This window comes from Phalacrocorax carbo, chromosome 1, assembly GCF_963921805.1.
Source record: "Phalacrocorax carbo chromosome 1, bPhaCar2.1, whole genome shotgun sequence".
Classification (NCBI taxonomy): domain Eukaryota; kingdom Metazoa; phylum Chordata; class Aves; order Suliformes; family Phalacrocoracidae; genus Phalacrocorax; species Phalacrocorax carbo.
The window spans coordinates 91,869,109-91,878,366 of record NC_087513.1 but is presented as its reverse complement, the minus strand read 5'-3'; positions in this window follow the sequence as shown (position 1 = coordinate 91,878,366).

Genomic DNA, 9,258 nt, shown 5'->3' with positions numbered 1-9,258 from the left:
TTGGGAGCTGGCTGTGATCAGTCTCATGCTGCCCCACCTCTGTGAATCATTAGGATTCATTCACTTTTCTTTGGTTCCAAACCTGGGTGTTGTGAGAAGCTGCACATAGTTGTACTGGGGTCTTAGTGACCTGCTAAGCGAAGTGCCAATAACGTGCCGTTCTCAATAACCCTTCTGCTCTTCCTTCTGGCCTTCCAGTCTTCCCATGCTGCTGTGTTCCTGTTCATTCTCCAGTACCGATCAGGTTTTCTGGTTACGGTTCTCTGCCTAGCTTGTGTGCACATGCATGTGTGTACCAGAGCTGCACAAAGAGAACAATTTCCTATTTGGCAAAATTTGGTCAGGTACGTGCGCTTATTATCTAACAAACATGGTCACGAACTGCGCTAACCCTGAAACAACCTTAATGTGTTGTATTTACACAAGTTTTCAATCTGTCAGTCCTCCTAGTTCGCTAAAAATTAAGCAGCATTTTTCCTGCTAACTTAGAAAGTTTTTAATTTTATTTCCAAGCAGAGATCTAATTGATTTCAAAAACCGAATTCTTGCCCTAATACAGGGAAGAAAAACTACATGAAGAAAACTAAACTTTTCATGGAGAAGTTAAAATTGACATGAATAAGGAGTGGAAGATTTTCTGTGCTGAATTAACCTTACTTAGCACAGAAGACTGCAAAAGCATCCTTGACTGCCGCCCATCCCTGAACCGCCGAATGCAAAAGACCAGAGCAGAATACAAAAGAGATGGTGTGTTTGAAAAACATTAGACCCTTGAACATCTTCTCCTTAGCAACTTTTACTGTAACCTTCCCCTCGATAAAGAAAAATCTTTCATGCCCTTCTGTTTCTGATGAGCATAACTGGCAGGGCCACATGTTAAATGTTAAGTCCTGTGCCTTTCTCACTGCTTCATCAGTATTCCGCTCGGTAACTTGCTCCTTTCAGAGCTATTTTAATATTGCAGACTTTATAGCAGTTTCAAAGGTATTCAAAGGTATGCTTTTAAATGTGTTAAGGGAAAAAAAAAATTGGTTTATCACAAAAATGTTTTCTCCTTTCCTTCAGGTATGTCATTTCTTCCCGCATACATTCACTCACTCATCCACCCTCTAAATTACTAGGACACAGTGTCCACGACAGGTTGTATCAAGCCTTGTCTGGCAGTTTCTAGGTCTGCTGTTCTGCATCTCTGTGGGATTGCAGGAGCTGCCCAAGACTGGAAGTGTTCCAGCAAGGAGTTCAATTTATTTCTGCATCTTTTAGGTCCAGAGGGCTTTCAGATCATGGGGTTTTTATGCATAGAAAAATCAGCTCCAGGTATGTTTCAGAGGTACTTTTAAGCATTGGGTAGCTATTTTTTTCTTCCTGAACCCTGTTGATTTTTGATTCATAACCTGAGCTGGCAGGCAAAGGGCCCCAATAAAATGTTTAAAACCTTCCTTTCTGTAATTTCAAAGAGGTTTCCTCTGTGATATAGAAGGCCTACGCAAAATAGATTGTTAATGGTCTTATTTGTAGTACTCTGGGGTGATATGCATAATTCACTAGGGGCCTCATCTCTCTTCTGGTAATGCAGCACTCACTTCTTCAGACTATTAAAGAGGTTCAAGCACGTTACCATCCTTCCTTAAGCACATCCTGTAGGCATGATAGGACTTTTCAAACAAAAAGGGAGTGAAGCCAATTCCCTTTGAGAAGCTGGATCTAGACTGGCAAAGTTGGTGCCAGCACAAAAGCAGTTAACATCTTCCTGTAGCAAAATGTTCTTGTTTCCCCATCGATGTCGCCAGTGTGAATGGTGTCTCTCAGAGTGCAGAGTCTCCTCCCTGGTGGCATATTGGCTAGGAAAGGCAATACCTTCCCTGCCTCACGGTGAGGTGATGATGAACTACCTGGTTACTTCTACATGTCACCTGTATGATTTAATTCCACTGGCTGGGTGAAGGTGCAACACAGCGGGATGCTCTGTCACGCTTCTGATGTACCTTTACCAGCTCCTGGCCTCACTCAGTCCCCATCATTTCAAAGGCTTCAGAGAAAGCCTGCTCTGTTTGGCAGCTCTTTGTGTGTCCGAACATCTTGCAGAGCTCTCTAGGAAGCCGGTTTGGATGAGAAGGGGTTATCTGGTTAACAAGGGTTATTTCAAACTTCAGCCTGAAAATTTGAGAAGCTATGTAGTGGGGGCAGGGCCATATGTAAAGCAACAATAACTATCTGGATCTGCCAGACAGCTCAGGATTAGCCAGCTTCCCGTCTTCCCTAACCCCCTGCTACTGTGTAAAGCATTTTCTGGTCAAGGGGATGGTCAGTGCCCTGTGGAAGGCAATGGCTATGATTCATGCCTGCAGCTCTACAGAGCAAGACGTATCTCACCTGTCCATACTTGCAGAGCAGGTGGATTTTCAGATTGGTGGTCAATAAAAGATCTAAAAACTATGGCCTTCAGATGTAATAGCACAGCACAGATTTTCATAAAAGAAAGGAGTGGTTTCAAGGTCCTTGGCCAGAGTTCCTGGACCCGTTCCAGTGCTCTGTGTGTGATAGTTTCTGCTCTTGAGTTGACTGTCTTTCTGAGGTATTTATTGGACATGTATTGCAAAGCATGACAGGAAGGTGGCTTTGTAGCAATGACTTGTGCTCGTTGCTCCCTCCTTCTGCAGGAGAACGGCTGGTTTGCCTTTTGATGAGGTAATGGAGGGGATATTGAAGCAATATAAGCAACATCTTGCAGGAAGTCAGCAGAGGCTACAAATCTGTCCTGGGCTTTCTATACAGCCCTTACCAGACTGGAATGGAACCATGTAATGCCAAATTTAATGCTACTATGCTGAGAAACAGCTGAAGAAACCAACCGTTAGGAAAGCCAGATGCTTTCCTCAGACAAAGCAGAGTGAACTGGGATGGGGGGGGAACACAGAGGCTGGCAGACAGCCGAAGCCTTCAAAGAGAGGCAGCACCTTCAAGGAAGGGAGCAGGAGATGGAGCATCTGGGAGGAAGGAGCATAGGCAAACAGGATGATTAGGATTTGGCAAGGCCAGCAAAGAAAGGAGTGGGAGCTGTGCATTATGTCCATGCATCATTGCCAACACTGAGCTGCAGAAGACACTGGCATGTGCCTTTTTACATCCCTTGTTTCGCACGTCTTGAGGAGGAAGAACCATTCTGTTGTTGTTCAGGCTGTTTAGTGATGGCTGCTAACATCCTGCTCACAAAGGCAAAAGGCTACAGAGTAATGCTCGTGGCCTTCAGACCTGAGGCTGAGGGGGGACTGCATGTTGGACTCACCCCTGATACCTGGCTCCCCTGTTCTCCATGGCCAGCGTCCTCACAAATATTCAAGGGAGTCCTACAGCACTGTCAATCTGCCCATCTCCCTCTGCCTATCCCTCACAGACAGAAATGCCGCTGCCTACCAGCTGAGGCATAGCAAGGTGAGCAGTCCTTCTGCATCACAGCCCTTCCACCATGGCACAGGGTGGCAGAAAGAAATGCAGGGTCCCACAGTAGGTGTGCTTCTGCCCAGTGAAAAGTAGCCTTTATTTGCGCTGTTCAACTCACCGTGTTCGCAGCTGCGGGGCAAAACTTATTAAAACTGACAAGAGTCCCCAGGGCAGGGAACCAGAAAGGTCTTCCCCACATCACCAAACATACAGCAGCCTGGTGCTTGTCTCGCTGAGATGCTAAAATTGTTATACTGAAATTAATTTTTAATTATGTTCGGTTTCTTCTTTGGCTCTAGGGGTTTTCTTTTTCTTTGCCTCACATTTCCAGAGGCATTCGGGGACAAGACAAGACCAGTGTCTGGCAGGTTGAGATTCACTGATGTGTGGCCAGAATCATCAGGCTCAGGAGAATTCCTCGCCTGGGCCTGGGAGAAAGAGAATCCCTGTTGGAGAAAGTTGTGGTTGGCATCAAAGCTGATGGGGTCCCATTCCGGGGTTTGAGGCACTGTGAAACCACGGAAGGGTGGCACAAGTGATGCCAGGAAAGCAGAACAGGGTCACCACTCTGTCTTGAGTTGAGATTGACTGGAGAGTAACAGAGCACAGCTGGATCAGTGGCATTTGAAATTGAAAGGCAGGACTGGCCTAGGATATATCTTCTACCTCCTGTTCAAAGTCATTCAGCAAGATGTATGTAGCAGCTGATGCTGACTTTGAAGAAGTACTGTTTCGAATCCCTCACACCTTGAATTGCCTGCAGCTTTGTGAGCCTTCCTTTGCTCCTAAGGCAGCAGTTCAGGTGGTAAGATGCCACCCAGAGATGACAACTATGTTAATTCATTATTGCCATTAGATAAGGAAAAACTTTCAATGGCTCACTCAAAGGCTAATTCAGGTTTAGGGTACTCGCACTGGTCAGAGGAAGAACTGATGTGCCCATTCTCTTTGGGAGATGAGATACCTCACAGCCAGGAGCATTTGTAGGCTGAAGGCTGCCAAAGCCTGTCATCACTTCATGAGCAAACCATTACACACTTGGCTGAAACTAATCAGATTGGTACCAGTGTCCTCTGGGTGTCCGCAATTCCGATTTGTAGTTTTCTGAGCATCACCATATCAGCAGGCTGCAGCCTGTAGATCCTTCCTCAAAATGCTAGCATTGATTAGGTTCTTCAAAAACCATCATGTCAGTAACAGTGACTGAGACAGGGCTTTGCTCTGCAGTAAGCTTAAGCCAACCTCCATCTTGCATAAGGCTGCCCCTCCCAGAGGAGCTGCTAGGCTGAGCAGGTTGTGCTGACCCCAGCTGTGGACAGAGGACCAGCCTGGGGAAGCAGGTCCCCACGTCACTCCGATCACCATCAGAGAGGCTGCAATAAGGCAGACTCCAGGTGTATTTGCCAACAAGGGGTAAGCTCCTCATGCGTAGACCCACAGCGGGGTATAGCTGAGCCCAGCTGAGCCGCTGGCCTGCCCATTCCTTGCAGAGTCTAAGGACGATTACCTGGGGGAGTGTGGCTTTCTGCAAGACTTTGCTTTGACCTTGTAGTCTGGCAAATGTGGGGTTTTTTAATGTCTGGCTGCAGCTGGGATTGTTAAAACAATGTGTCCAACAGCTGCTGCAAGGTGCGCTGGAGCATGTTAGCTGAGCAGTGTCACCTGCAGAGGAACAAAGCCACGGTAGTGAGTGAAACCCCCCTCCTTCCCAGCAAGCAGCTTTCCCTCATAGAAGATTGTTTTACCTTCTGCCCATGGGCCTTTGTGCTCTCCTGCTTAAAGACTCCTGCATGACCTTGTGCCTATCGTGCTGACTCCGATGGGGGAGATTGCTTTACGGTTTCTTCTCTGTTTGTTTTACAATGTAAAACTCAACATAAGAACTGCTGATTTTAGCTCTGGATGGCTTCAGTTTGGTGCCTGGTACCATTTAAGGTTTTAGTAACTTGGGTAACCAGTTTTGTTGTAGTTTCGCTGCTACTCCTGAAGTTTAAATTGTGGCCCTTGACAACACAGCTGAGAGCCATGGGGCACACGTGGGGCTCTGCTCTGTGATGGACATCTGTTGCACCTGCACTCAAGTAAGCCACAGAATTCGTTTCAATAACCATCACATAGCAGCCTAAATAGAAATTTTTGGTGGTCTGTGAAGGGGTAGCAGTGAGCTATGGAGTTACTCTCTGCTTGCTTCTGCCTCTCATGCTTGCAGGAGTGAGTGACTGGGAGCTCCTTGGGGCGGGTTGTCTCATCTTGCCTTGTTTTCAGATGATTGGTACCCACCTTAAGTACCCTCTACTATCATGCTACCGCACATCAGCCTGAGGAGAGGTTGCAGATTGAGAGGCATCATGTGGAGTAGGGTGCTGCCTGGCTGGCTGGCTGGCCTTTCCAGCTCAGGGTCAGGCTCTTGCCACTTATTCTGAAAAAACTCTTATTCTGAACTATAGATTCATAACCCATTTTATTTACATGTTTTATGCTCTAAAAATCCAAAAGCACCTCAGAGCTGCAGCCGTTGTCAGGGTCCCCTGTGTCTCTCCAGGGACGGCACTGGGAGGTGCATGCACACACCTGGGTGGGTTGTGTTGTTTAGGACCTCCCCCAAAGAGCAGCATCACAGGCAGGAGCAGCAAACTTGACGCATGCAACGTGTGGCATACCTACCACAGCCATACCCCTGGGGAGCCCCAGGTACGTGTGGAGGAGGTAAGGGTCTCTGTGGCTTTGTCCGAGTCAGCGTGTAGTGCTGCGAGGGAGATGTGTGCGCCTGCCAACCTGAGCGAGCATAACTCACTGCAAGCCTGCTGAGCAAGCCGTGGGGGTACATGGGCCCAGTGGCTCATTCATCTGGGCTCCTGCAGCTCAGTCAGAGCCTACGGCTCTGCAAGCTGGGACACATGTCTGCCTGGAGAAACGGTGGAGGCAGGGGATAAACGGTGTTTTTCAGTCCATTTCTCAGGCGTGCAGTAATTGCGTCTAGACAGGCAGTACTTGGATGGCTGCCTTGTACCTTGCAGGGGGGGCTGCTGCTCCCAGTGGGTTTTGCCAGCTCTCTGTCTCCAAAGGGTCTTAACTTCCCTCAGCTACAGCAGAGATGCTTCCTGGCTATTCTGTCTGCTGGCTTATTTACAAATGGCATCCAGCACAGGGGACCTTAGGCATCCCATTCCTGCTTCCTGGTGGAGCAGAGTGAAGGTGAGCACAGACTGCAGGACCCCTTGCTGCGCCTGCACATCTGCCTAACCGTGATGTCAGAGCAGGTCTCATGACACCAGGAATTATTTACAGCCTGCAGCGGTCTCTGAGCTCCCTCTTTCCTTCTGTGGGAGAGGAGCTTTCTGCATTCTCCAAAAGCTCTTCTAATGTGAGTATCAGCATGTAAATGACACCCTGTACAATGCCTGTGGCTCTTCAGCAGAGCACAGAGTCACGGCTCACCTCTCTTCTTCCAGCTAGTCCTGGAGCCAGGGGAAAAAAACAGCAAAGATGGAAATGTTGTAGAAAATGAAGGTTAGGAGGAGGCATTTCCGTTAAAAAATGAGGGAGTGTGGATTATTCTACTGCAAATAATGAGTGGGGGTTTGTGAAGCACAGGTCCTGGGGGGCTCCTCAGCTGTCCCTCTGGCTTTCTGGGGAGAGTGGTGGGGGCATCAACTGTTTGCACCTTTGATTGCTTCTGTTCTTTGGCCTTTCCTGTGAGGCCACCTGTGTTCATATTGCCACAGTAAAACTGGGCATGGAGCTCAAGCAGTACTTGAGATGGGGAGAGATTGTGTTCTTTTGGTGCTAAGTTTTTGTAATTTGGCTTTCTATGATGGAGTGACTGCATCAGTAGACAAGGGAAAAACAATGGATGTCATCTATCTGGACTTCTGTTAGATCTTTGACATGGTCCCCACAGCATCTTTCTCTCTAAAGTGGGGAAATATGGATTTGATGGGTGGACTGTTCAGTGAATAAGGAATTGGTTGGATGGTCACATCCAGAGGGTAGTGGTCAATGGCTTGATGTCCAGATGGAGACCGGTGACAAGTGGTGTCCCTCAGGGGTCCGTACTGGGACCAGCACTGTTTAACATTTTCATCAATGACATAGACAGCAGGATCATGTCCACCCTCAGCAAGTTTGCAGATGACTCCAAGCTGAGTGGTGCAGCTGACACGCCAGAAGGACAGGATGTCATCCAAAGAGACCTGGACAAGCTGGAGAGGTGGGCCTGTGAGAACCTCATGCGGATCAACAAGGCCAAGTGCAAGGTCCTGCACCTGGGTCAGGGCAGCCCCCAGTATCAATACAGGGGATGAAGGGATTGAGAGCAGCCCTGCGGAGAAGGACTTAGGGGTACTGGTGGATGAAAAGCTGGGCATGAGCCAGCAATGTGCACTCACAGCCCAGAAGGGCAACCATATCCTGGGCTACATCAAAAGAAGCAAGGCCAGCAGGTTGAGGGAGGTGATTCTGCCCCTCTACTCTGCTCTGGTGAGACCCCACCTGCAGTGCTGCGTCCAGCTCTGGGGTCCTCTGCACAAGAAGGACATGGACCTGTTGGAGCTTGTCCAGAGGAGGGCCACAAAAATGATCTGAGGGCTGAAGCAACTCTCCTACGAGGACAGGCTGAGAGGGTTGGGGCTGTTCAGCCTGGAGAAGAGAAGGCTCAGGGGAGACCTTATTGCAGCCTTTCAGTACTTAAAGGGGGACTATAGGAAGCATGGGGACAATCTCTTTAGCAAGGCCTGTAGTGACAGGACAAGGGGTAATGGATTTAAACTAAAGGAGGGTAGATTTAGACTGGATATAAGGAAAAAATTTTTTACCATGAGGATGGCGAAACACTGGAACAGGTTGCCCTGAGAGGTTGTGGAGGCCCCATCCCTGGAAATATTCAAGGTCAGGTTGGATGGGGCTGTGAGCAACCTGATCTAGCTGAAGATGTCCCTGCTCACTGCAGGGGGGTTGGACCAGATGACTTCTAAAGGTCCCTTCCAACCCAAATCATGCTATGATTCTAATTGTGGGTGAGTTTTGTGGTGCTTTTTTTTTTTTTTTGTCCATAGCAGGTTATAGTTTAAGAGGTTGCTGTCAGTCCTGTGATCTGATTTTTCAAATCTTAATTATTAAATAAAGGACCATGTTTTTAGATACAAAATTCCTCCTATCCCTCAGAGCTGGGTAGGTACCAAAATACTGCTTGGTCTTCTGCCACACCTCCTGTTCCTCACCTCTATCCTCAATTGCCTTGGGGATCACTGCTTGAAGAACAGGTTCAAATTCCAGTAAGATCAGACTGAACATGACACCTGAGAGATGCTAGCCAGGACTTGAAGTGGACCAAATCACCCTTTAAAAAATCTTTTTTCTTATTTCCACTTTTCTGGCAATTGTGTATATAAAGCAATTGAAACTGGTCTCTGCTGGTCTGTGTTACGAAGCATCTTAATGAGAATGACTTGAGCAGCAATCTGTCCACAGGTTGAATCACTCAATTGATACCCCCAATATCCTGTGTGCCGAGTACCTCCCATGCTCCAGCACCTTTGAGCAGATGGAGTAACACTACCGCACGCCTGCCTGGCATAGCTGGGAAACTAATTGACCATATTTTCAGAATTAATCTGCTGGAAGTACTTACAGCAGCCGTTGATTTCTCTCCCAATTGCAAGTAAAATGCAAGTAATAATAACACTTTCTTTGTACAAAATTATCATCTGCCTGGACACCCACAAGAGGTTTTTAAGAGGGCTCCAGGTGAGAAAAGGCTTACGGAAGGGCTATATTCACCACAAAGATACCAAAACTTCCAGTTACATTTGTGGTTTA